Source organism: Trematomus bernacchii, unplaced genomic scaffold (genome assembly GCF_902827165.1).
Source record: "Trematomus bernacchii unplaced genomic scaffold, fTreBer1.1, whole genome shotgun sequence".
Classification (NCBI taxonomy): Eukaryota; Metazoa; Chordata; class Actinopteri; order Perciformes; family Nototheniidae; genus Trematomus; species Trematomus bernacchii.
Window position 1 is genome coordinate 19238625 of NW_022988050.1, and position 23724 is coordinate 19262348.

Sequence of the window (23724 nt, forward strand, 5' to 3'; positions counted from 1 at the left end):
AAAACAAACAATCCTTTCGTTGACCCTGTCTCCAGACTCTACTCCTGTCGCAATCTCAGTTTGAGGTCTTCAAAGTCTTGGGTATCCGTTGGCTAAACCATGACCCCAGAAATGTAGCCCCTTGTCAACAGAGACTTATTGCCATCAAACCAATAGCTGATATATTCCAAGAGTGCATATAGCATGGTTCATCAAACCAATAGCTGACGTATTCCGAGAGTGCATGCTTTATACCCCGAACCTTTCTCGTCCCTTTGCTAAGTCCCATGAAAATAGCGTGTTCATATCAAATACAAGATGTTCCAGTGGTATATGGAAGCTTTTTGTTGTAGTGTAGATTCCAGGCTGTACTGTTTCATGTCAAATATATGATGTGCCTCATGGACCTGGCGTTCACTCTGCTGCAGCCAAAGCACACGGAGGAAGCATAACCAAGGGCTATGGACAGAAAGAGACTTTGAGAAAGAGGAAGAGAGGAAGGAGCAGAGAAATAGACGGATAGATTTATTGACAGGGGTCAGAATTGCTCAGGTGAGTTGATGTCAATGAGGGATGGCTTGTCTCCGGCTCTGAATGTGAGCGGATTAGGAGATGAGGACCTGAACCAAACACAGGTGCCGTAGGGCCTGACAGCAGCCATGTTTCTTTCATGAGGGGTAGCTGCAGAGTTTGACTTTGTTTGGGCTTCGTGGTCCTGCAGACAGTAAGAAGGAGTGACCCGACACCAACCTGATGAAATGTTAAAAGGGCAAGAGGTTTTAGAGATTGCTCATCGTTGAGACATCATTCCCGCCCTTATCATGATGTACATTGGATTGATACATTTGAAAATACTTATAGAGCGTTTTCCATGGTACTCGCATTACAAATACTGGTTAACATAAAAAAACATCACACTAGAAATGGACAACATTTTTAATATGGACTGTTCTTTTCTTAACTTTTACATGTATTTAATGTAAAACAACCATGCCCCATACACAACAGGGTATTGTGCATTCATCCCACTGCGTCTATCTCCAACGTAAGTCTAACATTCAGAAAGAATATCTGTACTTTAGCAAAAATGTAAAAATTGTTTTGAAATATTTGTCTTTCTATTTTATTGCTCAAGTTAGTTCGATATTTCATGTTTTATTTATTTAGAATATTATAACATGTATATATATATATATATATCTCTCTTTTTTTTCCTTTTTCATTCAGTTCCTTTATTGGGGTGAAAGAGTTGAAATGGGGAGACAGAGGAGATGACACAAATAAAAAATGGTCCCAGGCAGGATTCAAACCCACAGGGAAAATAATTGCTCCTCTGTCTTCACAAGACTTGATCTGTAATTTGCAGATATGTTTTTCTTTCTAAGTTTGCCAACTCTTTCTAAGAAAATGGCTACTTCCATATTTATATTGATATAAAAAGTGTTGTCTGTGATACTTTTGATCAATTTCAAACAATATATCCTTCCAAACTATTGTAAAACTTTGAACTGAAAGACTGATGGCGATACCTTCATTCTGCTTTGATGGGAACACTTGACACAGTTTGCAGGTATTGTGTGGGACATCACTTAAAAAGGATATTGCAAATCAAATCAAACGACTCATAAAAGAAGGATTCCATACTTTGGCATGTGTGAGTTGAGATGAGGTGTGTGTTGTGGACTGTTGCAGCAGTCAGAAGGTATGGTGGGGGTGAGGGTGAGGGTGGGCTGGCTTCTAGTCCCCGGGGAGGCAGTATTACCCGTCTGACTGCGGATGAATCAGCTGGCGGTGTACAGGAAATTTACGAGTCACAGTTGATAGATAATACAGAGCAGCTCCACGGGGGGTTCTCCCCCCCCCCCCCCCTTGTCACACCTCTTCCCCTCATCCCTCGGTGCGCTTAGGTCCACTAATTTGCCTCGTCTGCCTTCAGTATTTTCTATCACCTGTTCCCACTCAGTCTTCCCACCATCCTTCCGTTGTGTAATTTCCTCCCTGCACAGCCCCCCCTCTCTTACTGAGCGGAGGATGAAGCAGCAGTAATGATAGCATGACACAATGGTTGTTTCTCTGCTTACCACTACATATAATCTCCCTCTGGGTTCTCTTTTCTCTTCCCACTCTCTCTTCTCTAGCTTTATTCCTTTTCCACATTAGCTCTTTCCCTCTCCTCTTCCCCACTTTCTAGATTCTTCACAACACGACTTCATTTGTTCGTTTGTGAAGCAGAATTTGAAGCTTTAAAGTACAAATCAATGCGCTTGAGGAAACCTAACTTCCCAAACCTGAATTTAATAAAAAACAAATTGCTCTTTTAGAGAATTCATGCTCATACAAAAGTTGTTTTGCTGCTTATTCATTACCCCTCATTCCTCCTTTCCTCTTTCTTGTTTCAAAAAATTCACCAGCGCTGCAAAACAGCATCTCTGCTGCTGACACGGCCAAAACATCCCGCCTCTGGGAAACGTAGTTTCCATCCACCCGCCTCATTTCCCAAGATGCTTCAGGCCTCTGCTTCTATAAATCAGATGCACTCTTTCCACAGAAATGCAAATGTTGGCGGGGGTGCACTTAAATTCTCCCAGAGATATATTACTTGACTTGCCGTGTGTGTGTGTGTGTGTGTGTGTGTGTGTGTGTGTGTGTGTGTGTGTGTGTGTGTGTGTGTGTGTGTGTGTGTGTGTGTGTGTGTGTGTGTGTGTGTGTGTGTGTGTGTGTGTGTGTGTGTGTGTGTGTGTGTGTGTGTGTGTGTGTGTGTGTGTGTGTGTGTGTGTGTGTGTGTGTGTGTGTGTGTGTGTGTGTGATGTATTGCGGTCGCCCATTGGGAGTGCTAAAGCAGAACAGGGCGGATTGAGAATTGCATTTCTGTGACGTCAAAATGTAAAAAGCCACTGGACTGCATCCTGAGGACCGGGGACTTATTATGTTTCTGAATGCAGAGAGATTGAAGCACACTTTCATCTTTTTCATCCTTTTCTCTGTCCTCTGCAGCTATCCATCCTCTCTGACTGACTTTAGGAGTCAAATAGTATTACTAATACAATTGATAAATTAGAAGTGATAAAAACATTTTTACATTTTTATGACATTTGTTTTTAGTTGAGTCTGTAATAAACTATTTGTAAGTTGGGATATGTATGCAGCACCAACATATCTAATTCATATTTTAACACATACAGTATTAAGCCATATTTAACAAAAACTGAGCTTCCTGCTATTTGAATATTGAACTATTCAATATCACAACAACATTCGGATTTATTGCGCAGCCCTATTACACATTGCCGTGTTACACATTGTGTGTATTTCCTAAAGTAAAGAGAGCGTTTATCTGGAAATGTTTGGGTAAAACAAGTGAGAAGGAACAATGTCCGGAGTGATGAGTACCTGACGCCGCCGTGGCCTCTCGGCTGGGGGTGGGGGGAGGGGGGGGGGGGGGGGGAGGGGGGGCATCAGTGATAGATGTTCCTTTAACAGATTTGCTGAACATTAAAGGCTCTGTCCCTCCTCTCTCCTCTGGGAGCTCTCACTGCCTCCAGCTGACGGGGGCCTCTGTCCCGGCCCTCTGTCCCGGCCCTCTGTCCCGGGCTGGGATGAAATACTGCCGTGTCAGGCCCTCCATTACGCCTCACTGGAGAGGAGCGGGGGGGGAGGAGAGAGGAGAGAAAGAAAGAAAGAAGGGAGAGAGAAGGACGAAGGGTTGGGTATTGATTATCCATCCCTTTTTGGTACAAGTTGTGTTGAGTATTAAAAACAGCAAGTACTGACAGCGGGCATTGAATCTGACTAATAGAAAAAATACTTAATTACTGATGACAGATAAAAGAAAAATACAAAGGCTTTATTGTCATATGCACAAAAGCTAAAGCGTAGTTTGGCAATGAAGATCTTAGGTTACAGGCTCCTCCTACATTGCAACAATAAACAAACTTAAAGGGGCCCGATCATGCTTTTTGGGGTTCTCCCTTTCCTGTAGTGTGGTATATAGCTTTTAGTGCATGTACATGGTCTGCAAAGGCTGGTACCGGAAATGTATGTTACGTATGAGAAAGGCTTTTAAAAGTAGCAACTACTAAATTAAATTAATATTACATCCTTGCATACCTGTGATAATACTACTTTTTTGCGAAAAAGCTTAAAGCCACGTGATCAAGTTAAGTAAAGTACGGAGATCTTAAAAATACACCAGCCTGTCAACTAACACAGACACATATCACAGATAACGTCTTATGTCTCTTTGTTTGTGGATCTATGATGCCTGTCTGCTTTCCTTTACCTACCAACAATGTTCACTTCCTGTCGTAATGAGTCATTTTTAGTGGGACATCCTTTCCACCTTGTGCTAATCAGCAAGGAACACACACACACACGCACACACACACACACACACACACACGCACACGCACATGCACACACACACGCTGCTGCACGGCGAGCAATTCTCCGCCAATTACCTTCCAATTAGATTTACTATTATTCCATAATAACCCAACTGGGGTAGAGTAATCATATGTTGGAGTTGCTCTAATGCAATCAGCCCAGCGTGGGGTCAGACTCAGTTTGATTTAGCAACATGGAGTGACTCGGCGTTCTCGTTTATCAGCGAGCCATCCTGATCCTGCGACATGTCACATCACGTTAGAAGGATTTGAAAAGCTGCATTTTGATAGTCTAATAAAAAATGTAGATAGACGTTAATGGCCGCCCATCATGAATGATATTTTGGCTTTATGAATTAATGATGTATAAGTGAGCGTTAATCCACACTAAATGTGTTCTCGTGTACTGTAATCAAAAACCTGAGCAGGTAAACACTCTGCTTTGTGATGGACACTTTGTTTATTCTTTGCAATATTTTGTGTATGCAGACACTTTTATTACCATGCTTAGAAAACAGGGAAAAAGTTATTTATTTTTAAAACTTTGTCTGTGGTCAGTTTCTAAGAGCTATTTGCGTGCATGCAGGACAGTCAGTGGCCCCTGGATGTGTACGCTGCAGAAAGGATATACTTTGAGGGATAACTAAACTAACGTTTTGTAGAAAAACAATAGGAAAACTAACGTACTTTATGCTAACAAGTGTCAATCATTTTCAATGTGTGTTTTTCGTCTTATTGTTCTCTGGTGGTTTGAATACATTTCTGTGAGATTCAATTTCCATGTTCTTTTGTTTATGTATTCATGGTCTTACAACTAGTAATACATTCATGTGACATGCCTGCAGCATACATGTTCTGATAGTTGACTTAGTCCTGAAAGAAAGATGTATATTACTAGATTGTGCAGTACAGGGTTGAGGTTATTCAAGCCTTCTTACAACAATATGAAAAGAGGGCCTGCACTGGAGAGAGCTGCAGATCCTTTTTTTGTATAAAATGAGAGTTCTGTATGCTTTGTTATAAAAAGGTGTAGGTGCTATATAAATACTGTGAGAACTGGCACATTTGTATGAAGTGTGCCATTAAAAGAGGACTTGTGATATCACAACTGCATACTTCAGGGTTCTTACGGTCATTAAAAACCTGGAAAAGTCATGGAAATTCAAAATGCTAATTCCAGGCCCTGGAAAAGTTATGGAAAACAATATTTTTCCCAAAGTTTTGGAAAAGTCATGGAAATGTAAGTAAAGTTGCATCAAATATAATTTATATTTTAGCTAATCGCCAAAATAGTAATACTATAATGATAATAAATACTGTATCGTATAGTAATGAAACATAAAATGGCATTTAACTGTCGAGGTATTTTGCTGGTGAGAGATTTTAGTAGAAGCTAGTACTATTTGATTTAGATAGGCACAACATGTTTCATATGCAGACCTTATTTTCCTGTTCCATGTTAAAATAAACAATTTTCAGTGGTACGCTGAGAAAGAGTACTTTCTTTGGTCATGGAAAATTAGCTAAAGGTCATGGAGAAGTCATGGAAAAGTCATTGAAAATCATTGGTGAAAAAGTGTATGAACCCTGATACTTATAGCGTGGTATGTTAAAAGTGCTACTACTCTGCACATAGCAGATCATAATTACGGACTGAATTTTACAGCCCAGGCCAATTTCTAGACATAACACATGTCACAAATACTGTCAACATTTGAGTCAAATATATTTTTTCTGTTGACTGTTCATGGCGAGAGCTGGCGACCCATGTACTGGGATCAGTCCCCGTGCGAGGACACCAAGGATCAAATCCGGCCTGAGACCATTAACCCAGGTCATCCTCTCTGTCCCCCTCTCAACACTCTGACTCTCCATGAAGGCTGATCTGACTCCCAAAGAACAAATAAGCAATATCATTCATAACAGCGTATATACTGACTGAGCATATCCTGCTTCCATACACGGCAGAATTGAGTGTAAAGGTTTTTTTAAACGTAGAATAAACTGATCATCTTATGGTCTGCTAGAATGTTTTCTAAGAGTTACCATGGTCCACTTTCCTTCTTTCAATGGGCTCTCATCTTTATTTCACTCTTTGTCTTCCACCAAACACATTATTATTTTTTCGCTTCAATTAACCCTTTAAATCTGATCATGAGAGTTTTAGATTGTATTGTCATTCATTCACTTACAATGACAGCTGATTGACATTAGTTGATGACTTGGCAATATATATGTAAGTGTCCGTATATCCTATTACATATACATGTTTAAAACAATGTTGTATGTACTTTATCTACATCTTATTAGTGCTAAATAAGAAGCTTCACATACATTTGACCAGAGGGTTAAAGATACCTAGATGAAGACATTCAAAGACAAGAATCAGAAGGAAGAGGACAGGGGGGTAATGATGGGAAAGAAGGCAAAGATAAAAAGACGAAAAGGAGAGAGGAAAAAGAGACGGGTCTTTCTGTCTTTCTTTCTTTCTTTCTTCAATGACTTTGCGAGTGGTTCTTCCTTGCAGAGGACAAGCACCTCGGGGGGATGAAGGGAGGAGAATGCCTAATGTCAGTTGCCCTGTCAAGTCTCAGGCCGCTTTGATTCCTCTGAAAAACTCCTCTCTTTCTAAACACCCGCCTCGTCTCAGCAGCGGGGACCCCGCCGTCTTCAAACTCACTTTTCCTGCCGAGTCAACCTGCCTGCGCTCTGCTACAGGCTGCCTCTCTTTTTCATGCCTTTCTTTAAAGAGTTAGAAAATGCAAACTCACGTGCAGGGTTTGGAGCGTTACTTCAATCAATCAAAGTGTATTTAGACAGCCCAAAATCACAACACACGTTTGTCTGTGGGCTTTACAGATGAACAAACACAGATGACAGTGTCAAATAAACTTCAAAGTGCAAGAAAATGATTAAAGACTTGATAGAACGTGAAATATAAATACAATTGTTTGATAAAAGACATTAAAAATACAATAAAAAAATAAAAATAAATACCAGTTGTAAATCAAATCAAATCAAATCAAGTTTTATTTATATAGCACATTTGTTTAAACGATTTTGGTCGAGCCAAAGTGCTGTACATATAATGTAGGATAAGTATAGGGTAATCTGAAACCAGCTTTAACTATAGGCTTTATTCAAAAGGAACGTCTTCATCTAATGTTTTTAAGAATGTATTCCGTTACAATCCAAAAAGTCATCAGTATGGTAATCTGAGTTTCACAATATGAAAGTAATGTAACCTGATTACTTTACATTACTTCTGGATTTCCTCAATATAAAATGCAATGCAAATGAATATAAAGAGAAAATAAACATCAATACGATGTTTTACTTGAAGACAACAGAACAATTGTAACTTAGCAAAGAAGAAGAAACCAAGATAAATAGTATACCAAAGTGTTTACAAATGCTGTTTTAGTTAAACATGAGTGAAAAGCAACCACAGTATTATGTTTAATAAATCAGGTGTGCACCCTACTGCATTCAATTTCATTTCATCGTTTATTTGAACAGGGACAATGCACATTAATGAACACTTAAGACAAATAATGCTTCAAGTGTAAACATGCCGGATTTTAGCTTTGAGCTCATTTCCATCCGCAGTCCCTCACATACAACATTTAAGAACATGACATTTATAAAGATAGCAAAAGCAAATACATGATATACAAAAAGAGCAAGAGCAGCACACACAAGTATTTACCACATGGCAGCACAATATAGCAGCAACGACATATCAAGTGCAAGAGAAGATACAAGAGATACCTAAAGTGCAAGAGGTGTGTTAAAGTGCATTTAGCGGTGATTGCACGTCTGTTTGTTTCTCAACCATTCTTTGAGTTGACCTTTAAAACTATATTTAAAGTTGCCTAATTTAACCCTCCTGTTATCCTTGGGGTCAATTTGACCCCATTCAATGTTTAAGGTATCTAAAAAAATGGTTCACATTATTTGTTTTGCTTAGTATTTCATGACTTTTCCTAATTTAGTGAGGACTAATGGGTAAACATCAAATGAACATGAAGATCTTTTTTAAATGTCCTGAACGCACTTTGTACGCATCGGTGTTCCTTGGGGTCAATTTGACCCCAGGCTGTTATAGTAGTATAAAACATATAACAATGTCAATATTTGACACATATTTGTGTTGATTGTGTAGGATGATATTGAGGTGACTATTACATGTAAAAAAAAAACAACCCTCTGCTTTAGTTATTGGTCCTTTAACAACATCAAAAAGATCTCACTTTAACTGTTTATTTCAGTCAGTGAGATTTTATGGTGATTTATAAATGTTCCGATAGTCACATAATAGGAATTCTGGATGTATAAAGGGGTCTGTAGGGGGGGGAAGGTTGGGGTAATGTTTTATTGAAATGGTTATTTAGGTAGTCAACTAAGATACCTAAAGCACCAGAGACATACATGTTGGTTAACATTTGGAATATGATCATTGTCTTGAGTTTGAAACTACTGGGGTCAAATTGAGCCCATGGATAAAGGGTGTAAAGCAAATCTGAGGATAACAGGAGGGTTAATAGCAAAAAGAAAATTCAGACAGTCCGTCTACCTATAATATATCCTTCTTTAATACAAAAAGCACTATAACGATGTACTCCTGCTAGTATATACTTTGAGTGATAACAAAACCTACTTTTTGTAGAAAAATGATCAGAAGACAAAATGATTCTTTGGTAAAAAGTGTCAATGGTCTGTGAGTTGTGTTGGTTGGGATGTTTTCCCCTTGGTTCCGTAGATGATGGAGAACATTTGAGTGAAGTTCATTGATTGTTTGAATGCATTTCTGTGAGATTAAATGATAAACAACATGTAGGTGCTATATAAATACTGTGAGAGCTTCAAAATGCTAAATTAATGGTATACAGTTAACCGCACACAGTACGTCTATTTATAATATATCATTTCTTTTTTATAAAACACATAACATTGTAATCCTGCTAGCAATCCCCATTTAAAAAAAAAAAGAAGCCAGTAATCTGATTACGTCTTTTTTATGTAACTGTGAGGGAATACAGTTACATTTTTTTTGTATCCTGAGTATCCTGACGTAAACCCATTACATGTGATCAGTTACTCCCTTAGCCTGCTCATGTGAACCCCCCACACTGACCTCTCGTCCCTCCCCACATTTTCCCTCCCTTCCATTGGTGTCAGGAAACAGCAGACCCGTCAGCTGAGAGAATAAAAACGTTAAATATTTCAATATGTTCAAACTGGCTTTGATGCCCAGGCGTGGCTTTGAAGCCTCAATGTCACCAGCCTTTTAAGTTTTCATCAGGTAACACTCAAAGAAAGCCTGAATAAATAATAAATAAAAATACAAAAAAACGTTTTGCTGCCACACTTCCTTGAGAGGTGTGACTGTAGTGAGAGCGATCAATAAAACATGATAATAGACGACAACAACAATAGTTGTCATTTGCATTGGTTAACAGGAGACGGAGTGAGTGATGTTGTCTGCTTTACATTTCAGAGGAGAGCTCATCAACATGCTGCTGCCTCCTCTGAAATGACATTATGCATTACTAGCAATAAAAGGCATCGGAGGTTACAAATAATTGGTGACAGTTATTGAGTGAGTGAGAGGACAGAAAGCCAAGATTACGTTAAAGCTGCCTCATCCAAGATTTGTATGTAAACATTGAGAAAATGATTCTTTGTTTTCTATTATACTTTGTTGCCGTTTACCGTTATACATTTGCAGTTTGAAGCAAGATCAGCCCCGTATTCAGGTATTCTATGTGACATCACTATATCTCTCTATGTGCCGGCTTTAAAGGAGCCATTGTGTAGCCATCTTGGCTGATCTAAAAGTAGTACATTTGGTTGAGTTGAGGCTTGCTGTGTGATGCAGCCATGGATGGAAAAAGAGAACTGGATACTGCGTTGGAGGCGAAATCATTGGCCTATAGAGAGTGCTTGCATTTACATTAAGCCCCGCTTCCAATCCGCTATATCGCATCCAATCTCGTTCAATCAACTGAATGGATAGGGATAATACCTCTTTACAGCTATAATGACCAAATTATTTAAATAAGGGTTGTTCAATTGTGTATCTGTGAAGCTCCTGTGAAGCAACTCAAAGATCATTATGCATTGATTTCCAGCGTCTTCTTCCCAATGTAATTCAATGGGAAAAAGTATTTTTGGGACCTATGATGTCATGGATGGAAGATGTAGTACGACCATTTGGCCACTACCATAATTTACTTTAACCACTGGCTAATTTTCTGGGGCTTTTGGTGCAGCAGACTAGACAGCATACAGCTAGCGAGGAAAAGTCGCAAAAGTGCGTAAACAACAAACGAGGTAATTATAAATACACACAGCTTTCAAGCTAGCAGTACAATTAACTCTGGATTCAGCTTTTAGTGCATTTTACAACTTCCAAGACTGTTATGGGCTGTAAATGTCTCTTTCCCAATGCAAGGTAATGGGGAAAGTGTTTTCGGGCCTTAAGAATTCATGACACAAAAGTTGTAGTACCACCGTTTGGCCACTATGAAAAAGGCTCACAGTAGGTCTGTGATCTGATGATTTCATTCGGGCTGCATTCAATTATTTAATTTGATGTATTTTCTGTCGAGGCATTTGACTCATGGATGTAAAGATGTAAACAAATGAAACAAAAGTGTTTCTATAATGCAATACCCAACCTTGCTTAAATAAAAGTAAATAAGTACAAATTAAATTCCCATTGCTGAATAGGGATAAGCTAAAGAGAACCAACAAGGTATTTTTTAACTAGGCTGTTAACACTTATTTCCGCTGTATAGTTGGCCATTTTAACATAGGGTCTACGGCAGTGACCATCAACTGGTGGTCCGCGGGCCACATCCGGCCCGCCAGACATTCTCATCCGGCCCGCACGGCAGGGGTGACTGTGGCGTTGGCGGAGTGGTTAGTGCATTCGCCCCCCACTCATTTATTTTTTTACAACGTCTCGTGAGTAATGTGCAGTACCGTAGTCCAACAGAGAGGTAGCAGCTGTGGCACAGTAGCCTGCGTGCTGCGTAGCCTTCCCGGCCCTGAAGAAGAGATCCTTCGTTAACCCCCGGTCAACAACTTCACTTTCACTTCACTGGCCCGTGAAAGTGTCTATGGAGACATTTGGCCCTTGGACAAATGTAGTTGGTGATCCCTGGTCTACGGGATTGACTCACATTTGGGGTCAGCTCTAAACGGCCATTCCATGTACTGCAGTTTTTGACCCTTCTGAATAGTCTTCACTGCCCACCCCCCATTTTACACCTCTCAATTTATTTGTTCCTTTGTTTCCTAAATCAAACTGTCTGATGACTAAAGAGAGTCCAACCTATTTGGAATTCAAAGCTGCTTGTTAGAGGTAGTTCAATTGGCAATAGATTTCAGTAGGTGTAGGGTTATAGTTGCATATTGACAGATAGTTGTATAGTCTTTGCATTATTTTAATTTCAACTAGACTTTAAATGAAATATTTTAATAAACTCAATGAGGTACATCAGAATATATTCCTTCCTTTTAAAAGCTCATTAGCAGTCGGTTTGAGATGTAATGTAGCACTAAATATATGTTGTAGATTTTGATATAAAAACAATATACATAATATACACATGAGCACACACACTCTTCTTTTCAAAAACAATGTCTAATATCTTTTGATAATGATACATTACAGCTAGATTGGAGATTAGATTGCCATTCAATCAGCTTGTGGTGTGTTTGTGTGTGTGTATGTGAGTGTGTGTGTGTATGTGAGTGTGTGTGCAGCTACATTGATGGATAATTGAAATCATGAAGTAAATGAAGAGGCGCATCCCTTCACATCTTTGAACTTCCGTCTGTTTTGCTCTTGCACCTGCAAAAAAGTGAAATAGAATCCATTTTAGTTAAATAGTTTAAGCTTTTTTAGGACATGCATCATTTCTTTGGACCTAAGTTAATATCTCGCAGTGACAATGATCTATACTTCTATTTTCTGAGTTCCCAACTATGCTTGTACTTGGCGTTGATGCTCAAAGATGTCAGGTCAAATGTATTGAATCCTCTCCATAACGTTAGAGAAATAAAAGAAAACACTTTTAAATGTGTTGCAATGTTTGACTGATTGGAAACGAGTTGTGCCTGATAGCTGGACGAGGCCTGTGGAATAGATACATCTTCAACAGGGCCACATGCTTTCACATTCATAACCAACACAAGCAATTATTAGTCATTCCCTGAGATATATACCAAAAGTAAATGTGTTTGCATAAATACACCTTTACCAGCCATTATAACCTCACTATTCACATATTGATCATATTATCAAGAAATGATTTTCCCTAAAGCCATTATTTTACCAATTTCACCAATTTTACGAACAAGAAAATATAGTGCCACTGTATTGATATCAACAAATATTGATTCTGACATGAGGAATTCTGATTAAAATGCCACAAAACGTGTGGTGGTGTGTCGTGTGTGATGTGTGTGTGTTGTGTGGTGTGTGTGTGTGTGTGTGTGTGTGTGTGTGTGTGTGTGTGTGGTGTGTGTGTGTGTGTGTGTGTGTGTGTGTGTGTGTGTGTGTGGTTGTGTGTGTGTGTGGTGTGTGTGTGTGTGTGTGTGTGTGTGTGTGTGATTGCTGGTGTGTTGAACATGTCCCTCTCTCTCCTCCCCCCTCTCTCAGTGCAGGTGTATAAAACCGACACCCCTCCACCAGCCTCACATTAAACTAAATCATTTAGTTAATGTTGTAGAACATCAAAAAACAAATATACAGAAAGATATATAAATAATGTGCTGCTTGTCTCCCCCCTCCGAGGCCCCTCAGAAGGAGAGAAGGAAGGGAGGAAGGAGTGGGGGAGGTATATTTGACTGTTTCTCATTATTCAGCCATTAGCTCGCTTCTTTCTAGGGAAATGCTACGCTTAAAGAAAATATCTCCCCTACAGCTGAGCTTTAAATTAAATTAAGCCTTTTTTCTTGCAAAAGCGTTAAGCACACGCTGTAAATGTTTCAGTCCTTAATTGTTCCTTAAATAATCAAATATATCTTTTCTTATTGGGGAGGGGGTATTCCACCTTGCAAGAATGCCTGCTTTTCATTCAAACAATTAAAAAAGCAAGAAAGGCAGAGACCAACAAATATATATATTTAGCATTAAACATACATTTACAGTATATACCGTTTATTTTGATATTGTGCACTCTATAGATGCTCTCTATATATATATTTTGATTGTTATTATGTAGATATATTTTAAACAATTTATTTCATGAATTATGCACAATATTAGATATTCTATCCATGACTATTTATGTGTATATAGTTACTGTTTGCTCTTTTATGCACAATACCATGTTGACATGCTGCTGTACCGCACATTCCCAAGTTTGGGATAAATACATTATATATAATGTTATTTGTATTGTCTGATTCGGCAGCTGCTTTATTGCTATCTCATGATACTGGCTCAATGCAGACGCAGTTACACTGATTTACAGTAGGACTTAAGGAAAAGATCAATGGAGAAATGTTGTATTTTATTTTTTGCATGACACTCTGCGTGCATGGGTAACTCTGATTTGGAGTTATGTCGATGTTGTGCTTGGCAACGCAGCATCGCCGCGGCTGGTGCTATTATGGGTTGGCTGTGAGTCTCTGTGGAAAGGGTTAACGCCATGGATCAGCTGCTCTCATATGTGCACACACACAGAAACACACACTCTCTTTCTGTCTTTCTCTCATGCTTGCCCATTTGATGTTAGAATTCCCCAGAGACTTCCCCCCCTCCTCCTCCTCCTCCCCCCTCCAGAGCCACTCCTCTCCCCTCTAATCCCTCCCTCCTATCCCCTCTTCTTTTCTCCAATCGCTCCGTGTCTTTTTCTCAAAGACCTCCCAAGCCCTCCTTTTGTCCCGCCTCTTACCTCCTTTTCTTTCACCCCTCCTCCTCCTCTTCCCTCTTCCATCCCTCCCTCACTCGCGTGCCTTGGCTTCTCCACCTCTTTTCAAAGTAAACAGAGGAGAGACACTTTGCCCGTCTGCACACATTCCCACACACACCATCCGTCCGACGCTTCTTCTTCTTCTTCTTCTTCTGCTCAGAGTGTGTGTGTGTGTGCAGCTGCAGTGCGAGTGTGTGTGTGTGTCTGCGTAGGCCAGTAGTAACTCTGTGACTGCTCGTCGCTGACAGAAGTGTAGAAAGAAGAAGGGAGAGGAAGTAGAGAGAGACAGAGAGTGTCAGGAGGTTGAGAGGTGAGGGTCTCTATGAGTAAGGCGTCCCGTCTCCACATGCTGTGCTCTATGGCCAACTCGGGCTGTGTGCTGCTGTCCGGCTCCGGGATGTTACCCCATTCTCTGCAATGCCCCCCCGCTTTCCTCTATCTGCCCCAGGTAAGAGAGCATCCTTCCTTTTCTTTTCTTTTCTTCACTGAAAAAACTGAAACGTTAAATGTAATTGAATGTATTACGTAAACACATTTCACTTAGGTTAGTTGAAAGTTGAACCCAATGTTTTTTTATTTCAACTTAATATTCCTGCTTTTAACTAACCTAATACAGTTATGTGAAATGTGTTGACATAATACATTGAATTAAAGTCAACGTTTCAGTGTTCCAGGATAGAAAGGAAAGCTTCATCGTGCTTTTTCTCAACTCAACGTCTTCCTAGGGTTAGGTCGGGGACTAAGAGCATACAGCATGTGTGATGTCCTGGCAACTGGATATATGTTCCTTCAATCATTTATTTAATTTCTCATTGGGAATACATATCCCATTCATAAAACGCTGAGTACAGAAAATGAAATAAATGAAAAAAAGATATTTGGAAAAAAGAGGGACAAAAGCAAAAGAGCAAAGTGACTTTGAATCCCAAATAACTCAGGAGAAATGTGTGTATGGATTTCAAATGAACAGATAAACAGATGATTCCCCCAATGAGCCTTCACCATGCTGTCTCAACTCAACGTCTTTCCAGGGTTAAGGTTTCTAGAAAGCCTAAAAACATATCTTCTGTTGTTCCTAAATTGATTTGATCTTCCTCATTAAGTACAGTATGTTTCGATAACTTTAATTCTCTTCTTTAATCTCATCTTCCTCCCACTTTTCCAACTTACTTCCTGCTCGTGAACACTCTCCTCATCATCTGCCTGTCCTCATCTAATTGGCGTTGAAAACCAATGAACACACGAGCAACCTCCCAATCGCTGTGTGTGTGTGTGTGTGTGGTGTGTGTGTATGTGTGGTGTGTGTGTGTGTGTGTGTGTGTGTGTGTGTGTGTGTGTGTGTGTGTGTGTGTGTGTGGTGTGTGTGTTGTGTGTGTGTGTGTTGTGTGTGTGTGTGTGTGTGTGTGTGTGTGTGTGTGTGTGTGTGTGTGTGTGTGTGTGTGTGTGTGTGTGTGTGTGTGTGTGTGTGTGTGTGTGTGTGTGTGTGTGTGTGTGTGTGTGTGTGTGTGTGTGTGTGTGTGTGTGTGTGTGTGTGTGTGTGTGTGTGTGTGTTAGTGTTAACTGGGCAGCATAACAGGGACAGATGTCGGCTCAGAACTGAATTAGACAATAGAACCAATGACTATTGGAGTGGCTGCCTGCCTGTCATTCAGATGGCGTGGTTTCTATTTAATTGAGGGTCTTTTTTTCCCCCAGTTATTACCCCGTGTGCCTCACTCTGTTTGTTTACTGTAAAATTACTCAATTGACACTGCATCTGTCAATTGCCGAGTTACGCGCCAGCACGTTTAACCGTGCCTGTGTGGGTGTGTGTGTTTGTGCGGGCTTTTTACTACTGGCAGCATGTGCAGTGGCAGGCGGTCCCTCCTTTTCCTCTAGACAGTTTGTTATTGCGGCCGTATAAAATATGATAAGACTGGGGAGAGCTGCCATATAAAATATTAGCGGACTGCAGTGAGCTAACCTGCCACATCCAGACTCCAAATAGCCACCACACATCACCTTTACAGGGGGGGGCCCAGACCACCCGCCTGATGGCACACACACACACACACACACACACACACAACACCAACACAACACACACACACACACACACACACACACACACACACACACACAGAGCATGCACCAGCTGGGATCTACAAACACACACACATGCAGCAACACAAACACCACGAGTCCTCGGGGAAGCAGTCTGTTAGTCGTGTGTGTGTGTGTGTGTTCTATTTGCTTTCATTGCTTATGATACACTGGGGAAGATCACATAAGTTGCACTGTTTTGCTGATTTTTTATTCATAAAAAGTGTTGTTAAAATGAAAAAGGCAAATGGAAGCCAGTTTGTATACGCGTGTGAGCGTTGGTGTTACAGCAGGGCAGGGAGAGGCTTTGAGATGTAAATGTTCTGTATTGCTGAAAGCTTCTCTTTACACTGCGGATTTCCCCGTGAAGCCCCGGGAGTTACGGTGGACTTTACAGCGCTCAGGAAGGGTTTAGTTTACATGCTTCTTTGTTTATTCAATTAAACACTGAAAGGTTTCCATCTGAAAGTGTGTTTTTGATTGGATTTGAAGTTAGTTTGCAGCTCTCTTCCTGCGTTTCCTCGGGAGCTTTTTGTTGCAGCCAAATGTAGCCAACAGTATAAACCTTTAAAACTCCACAGCGACTGTTACACAAAGCGCTTTACACAACTGCTACCCAGACAGTGAACGTTACACAACTAAAAAGACAGTATTATGGAGGGGCATGTGTCATCTTACAGCAAACGTTTGAGGGTTACATTTGAAAGGGTGGGTATTCTAATGTCTCATGTTTCTGTTGAGTCATTTTAAGAATATTGCTGTCGGAGATTTATCATTAATCCAACATTTACTTACAAAACCACACTATGGTATGGAGTGGCAGGCTTTACCCTGCAGTCTTAAAAGAGCCTGTTCAAGAAATGAAAATATCTATAGAAATAAATTCATGTATAAAACTCATGTACATATTAAAATATGACATATAGGAAAAATTCTGTTTAATGTCACCTTTGACGTACTGTATGCTCATCATACACTTTTCATTCGTTCATATATTATTAATCCTCATATCCACATATTTATATATTTGTACAATATACATGTAATTTGACATTGTGTATTATCTTGTTCTACTTTTTAAAAATGTTTCTATTGCATTATTCTATGTCTTTTACTTTTAATTAAAAGTATATGTTGCAATGTTGGAGAAGCCTTGGACTCCATATTTTCATGGCTAAAACTACGCTGTAGCTAATGTGCATATGACACAAAGCCTTTGAAACTTTGGAAAGATAAGCAAAAAAATAATCTATGAAATGTAACAGGGCCCCCCAGTCGGCATCAAACCAGGGATAGTGTAGGAGTAAGGTGTGCACTTGAATTAATACCATTTTACATTTTTGTGTTGAAGTATGCTGACAATTAGGATTCTTTTCAACAGGGTGGAATAGATAGATAGAAGATACTGAATACCTGGTGGTGGTGTTGTGGGGGGAGGGGGTATATCCTGTTGTCTTCACTAAAGGATTGTCGGCCTTGAACGCCTCATGTTGGTGGAGCATGCCTCCTGACTCAGTGCTGTGTGTTGTCTCTGACTCTGACACTGTTTAAACCCACAGTAAGATCCTGCCATTCATCTGCCTGTTCCTCCTCTAACCATCCATTTGGACATGGATCACAGCTTACCCCCCCCCATGCCTAAATACATCCATCTCTCCCATCCCTGTGTATTGGATTTCCATTCACTCTCTCTTCTTCCATCCTCCTCCCCTTTTGTCCGTCTCTGCACATTTTTTTATCCGAGGCGTTGCCTTGAAAAAAAGAAAAAACTCTTCTCAAGTCAATACCATGTGCTAAATCTGCTTGTGCAAGCTTCTCTTGCTCTCCCTGGGGAGGGAGGGGGGGCTCACCTAATAGTTAAACACTTCCTGTCTCCTGGTTGTGTTACACCGGGGGAATGCGGAGAAATAAATCCCCAAACGCTCCTTTCATTCTCCTTTCTTCTCCTGCCCCACTTGCCTTTATCCTCTGTGTTCTGGCTCTTTTGTTGTGAGCACTGTTTTGTCAAGAAACACATTCTTTGTTTCTCTGTCTCATGTGGACAATATTTGTTTTATAGAATAATATAATCCTCTGATACAGCTTTGTTAGTACACACAATTGATGCCATTTCATCAAATTCTGATTCTTTTTCTGATTAGGCTTGCACGTTTTATTTATGAATTAGTGTAAAGGCGTGATTTCATATAATAGTAACTCTTTTGTTTCAGAAAAACAAACTACTATAAATGAAATGAAAATATGTAGACATGTTGTTTAGGCAACCTGAACATAAAGACAAAATACAAAAGGACAAAAACTTAGGAAAATATGATGCGATGAGGATTTTTAAATGTAAAAACATTAGTGTTCGCAAATGTGTGTGCCAGATTATCCGCACTATTAATTTAGCACATTTCTGCACACTCTACAATTTTTTCAAATGCACAGTGCTCACCTTTCTAATTCAGATTACATAAAACAAAAAAAAGTTCTCAAAGCTAAAACTGGCAAAATTCCACTTCAAAATGAAAAACGAAATAATGTGTGTGTATCTGAGCAAGCATTTAGTGCCATTGTGCAGTAATTGGACGTTTTCATGACTCTGTGCTGCAGGCAATATTCGGCCCATATCAAAAATATATAGAGGGCAGCTTCATAAGGACAATGATGCCCAAAGGGTATATATTATGCATGCTCCAAACAATAATCCCAACACATATTAAATTGCAGATAATGTAACTACTGTCTGCATTATTTTGATTTGCTTTAAACTTTGCATAGTAGTTGAAACGCTGAGAGGATGAGGCTGCTCTCCATCTGAGCTGCACACTTCAGAAGGCTCTCTCTCTCTCTCACACACACACACACACACACACACACACACACACACACACACACACACACACACACACACACACACACACACACCTAACCCTAATACCATTGCATTAAAATAAGAAAACCTGTTTTGCTTGATTCATATATTGAACTTAATTTATTATATGCCCGTCATTTGTTGATGGAAACCACATTTAAAATATCCATAGGGGGAGTAATAATTTGAATAATTAATATTTAATGGAATATATGAATTGCATGTGTAAAAATGTACTCAGTTAAATATTGATTATCATTTATAAATATGCAATGGCTCTCGTGTCTCTCATTAAACAGAGAAGAAGATAAATTCAACTTTGGACACTTAATAACACAAAATAAATGTTGTACAAATATTAAAAGTCACACATCTAAATACATTTTAAATATGTAATTAAATATCCTGTCATTTCTTATTAATTTAAAGGTGCATTCAACCCATTATATGACATCTTCTCTTTTCAAAAGAAGTTGGGAAAAGTACAAATTATGACTTTGTATGCTGTTGGATATCTTGACCTATAATTATGTCAGCATTTATTTTTTACTTCATTTATATTTTGTATTAGCTAATAATCTGAATCTGTAAAATAACTAAAGCTGTCCAATAATTATAGTGGAGTAAAAAGTACAACTTTGGCTTCGAAACTGTAGTAGAGTAAAAAATAACATAACATGGCAATACTTCGATAAAAGTACCTTATAATTGTACTTTGCTTGCGCTCACCATCCGGTCCACTTGTATTAATGACATTCATTCCAATTAGTGTGAATGTATGAAACTCTTTGAATAGATACAACTTCATTCAAGTGACGTCATCTTCAATGCGAAACACAAAACCAACATCAGCCGTTAGCTGTTAGCACTCAGAGCTCACAGCTCCTCATATCTGTTCAGAAACTAGACAAAAGCTGAAACAAGTACAAACCACAGACTGTCTGTGTCATGGTGAATACAGTCGCTGCTTTATTTATGTCTGTATAGGCCGTTGTTGTGAGTGTGGACGGTCGGAGCATACACTGCGTTAGCTTAGCCAATCTCCATTTAGAAAACACACATTTTAAAAGGTTTTTCGCCTGCCGTCTGTCTGCAGACTTGTCAAAGCATTAATTCATGGTTTTTACTAACCGGTATCAGTATGTTGTTACTTCGGCATCATTTTGAAACGTGTATTACAAGTAATTCACGGTCAAATATGTTCATTTTGTTGTAGTTGCCAGCGATTCTCTCACTAGCTTAGCATACTCAGCCCGGTTGTTGGCCCGGAAAGAACCTCGATTTTGGAGAGCCAGAAAAACTGTGAAAAAGTACCCGCTAGCCGGAACTACGCCTAGTGGAAACGCAACCAAAAACGGGCCGGGCACGGCACGATTAAACCGCGCTCCGCGCTGTAGTGGAAATGCGCCATTAGTTAGCTTGACGTTGATAGTTCACCTTTTGGTTAAAAGCACCGTAACTTACATGATCTGGGTTTTTTCGGTCATGATCGGTTGTTAGTGTGAGCGGCCGAATGGTGCGTCACTTTAAATGTTGCGGTCGCAAGGAATTGTGGGACATCATTATGTCCTTTTTTTTGGGTAAAGGATGGATGGGTGTATCTATGTTAAAGAGGATTATAAATGAAGTATTGGAGCTCCTTTCCTATCATCTTCCGGGTTATTTTATTCCTTTTAAGTCGCAAAAAAGGATATTGGAACTCAACTCCAGTGAGCACCTGTTGGTGATGCATCATTGTGAGGGTTTTTGGGTCATTTAATAAGGTTGATTAATTAAGGTAGATGCAACCTTTTATATGTGACGTTTTATAATCTCATATTGCATGAAAGTTAACCGTCTTGATAGTTTGCAGCTCTATCACGCTGCTGTTTTTGGTGTCTCCTCCTCCTCCTCCTCGTCCATCCTCTTCCTCGCTCACACACATCCTTCCTAAGCCTTTGTAAGCCCGTCTTCTCCGAGGCCAAGTTCACGCTGAACACGTTTTACATCTCTCAAAGTTAGAGCTGAATTGATAATGTCATTTTTCCACCTGTTTTAAATGAACTCCCGTACACACGCCCACGTCTTCATCAGGCAGCGTGTTCTGCCTCTCATTAGCTTCTCTCACCCATGTCCCAATTTATGAAACAAGAACAATGTAATTAATCCGGGCAGAGGCCTCTTTCCTCCCTCTTCATCCCTCTTTCCTGCGTACAGCTTTTTTTTCATGCTGCACTTTCATTCTTAATGTTATCGTCCCTTTTGTCTTTGCCTCTGTCTTTTATTCTTAGATGAAGACGTATACATCTGCCCTTGAAGTCAGTATCTTACAAACAGCAGACGGCTTATAATATGGGAGTCAGCTTTATGAGGGTTAGTCCGCAATGAGTTATAATACACTGAGAGTTTCCTTGTGTTCCGTCTTACTTTCTTTCAGCTTGATTTATTGTTCTTTTAAAGACAACATGGCCAGACTTGTAACCAGAGGAACCAGTAACGAATAAAACCAAAAAACTCTGAGAATTACAGTGTGTGTCAAATGATTTCCTGCCTCTGTCATTTGTGTGTCTCATAAATCCCCATCACTCAGCTGTTATTCATGATGTTAGGTCGGGTGAGGATGTCTAAAGAAAAGCATCAGCCAGCCTGCGACCCATCATGTCACCAACCTGTCCATCGGACTGCTCCCACTCCTCCCATTTAACCCATGCTCACTCACGGAAACACAATGAGGGAAGAAAGTGTAAAGGAAACACTTTTCGACTACCTTAAAACTCGTTAAAAGACAAAAAAACACAATACAACAATTGCAATAATAAAATGGAATGTAATTTTTGAGAGTTTACCTTTTTTTTTTTTTTGCATTTTAAGTAAATGATATCTTTACAGGGCAAACATTACAAAAGGAAATACAGTTACATTTTGACCCATAAAATACAAATCAACAAATCAAATATTTCATTTACATACATGAAAAAAACTAAAAAGAAAAAAATATTTTCAGATGTTTTACAAGTAGTACAATATCTAGGTTTTCAATTAGAGAAATATCAAATATAATTGACAGTTCTCTTATTTATACTTCCCAAAAAACACTTATGGCGATACATAATATATGAATAAACCTTCTCTTCTGCTCACTGTGTTCTCTCCAGATTTTGAAGTTCTTTGTATCTACTTTGAGTTGTGTGTCTTAAAATATCAAATTTGAATCTTACACATGAATTATTTTCAGTGGTTTGAGTTAGTTATAGTTTTTTCCATGTTGGTCTCAGATAATGCTGGCATTTTACTATTGCAGGAGATTACATTATATTACATTACATTATATGTTACTTGTTAGTCGCTTTTATCCAAAGCGACTTATGTACATACTCAATACCGTGGGCAATCCCCACAGGAGCAATTTGGGGTGAAGTGTCTTGCCCAGGGACGCAACGACATGCTGACTGCAGTGGGGTTTGAACCTGTGACCCCCTGATCCGAACACCAACGCACAACCCACTGCACCATACGCCGCCGGAGATCAGCCGTGACAACAACACGTCCTCATACCTGACCAAAAGAATCGTTTTTGGCCATTGACTGACAAAACAACCATCTGTTCTATTTAATGTTGTGGAACAGTTGAAGATGGAACTTTTTGGTTTGGTTAAGGCAACAAAACTACTAGGTTTAGAAACATAATGGTTTTGGTAAAAAACAAGTTATTTCGTTTGACTTTCATTGGGTGTTCAGCTGTGGCCTGTGCCCGATACTGGCAGAACGACATTTGAGATTGCTACGGACTCGAAGAAGAACTTTCATTGGGTTAGGACTCGCTTTCAGCTCTTTGTCCGTTATCTCCGTAATAAGCAATTACTTGTCATATCTTCATCCATAATCGATGGCTGTTAATTCTTAAAGTTAAACGGTCACAGTTTTGCCTTCTAACTTGGTCAGACAATATATCTGGGCCTTTCAAGGAACACTTATACATTTCCCATGTTTACAGTAAATGTCAAGAATGGATCCACATATTTCCTTTTTCTCATTTTCAATTACATCCTGGCCATGTTCTGCTTTTGTGCACATCATCACAATGCTATATACTGTATACTTATCTTCTTATATATTACGCCAGCTGAGTAAATCATTGTTTTGTGATTGTTTGTTGTGGATGCCTCCGTGCCCCTCATGTGCTTTAAGATTATTGATTTTAAACTGACGTGATATGTTGCTAGAAGAAAGCATAATCCTTTGTTGACTTAAGTAAAGGTTATACAAAGTGTATATGAGCAATAAGAAGAGAAAGGGAACATGGGATTTAGTGGGAACAAGATGGAAAACATGAGTATGGAGAGAGGAGTGTTGGGATGGATGGGGGGGGGGGTCAGATTGAAACACCTGGGGTTTCAGGTATCATGTTAGCTAAAGGTCTCTGAGCCGGACAGCAGCACTGTTAAAGGTTACTCAGACAAGCCGGCTTATTACTGCTGCAGTGGAATGACGGCGTACAGTAGAGGGAGGTCGA

General features: G+C 39.6%; 1 protein-coding gene across 1 annotated transcript in view; it reads left to right on the forward strand.

Annotated features, from left to right (window-relative positions):
• Nucleotides 1–23724, forward strand: part of LOC117473849 (RNA binding protein fox-1 homolog 3-like) — a 191617-nt gene that overhangs the window by 42769 nt on the left and 125124 nt on the right. The gene's annotated exons all lie outside the window — the stretch shown is intronic.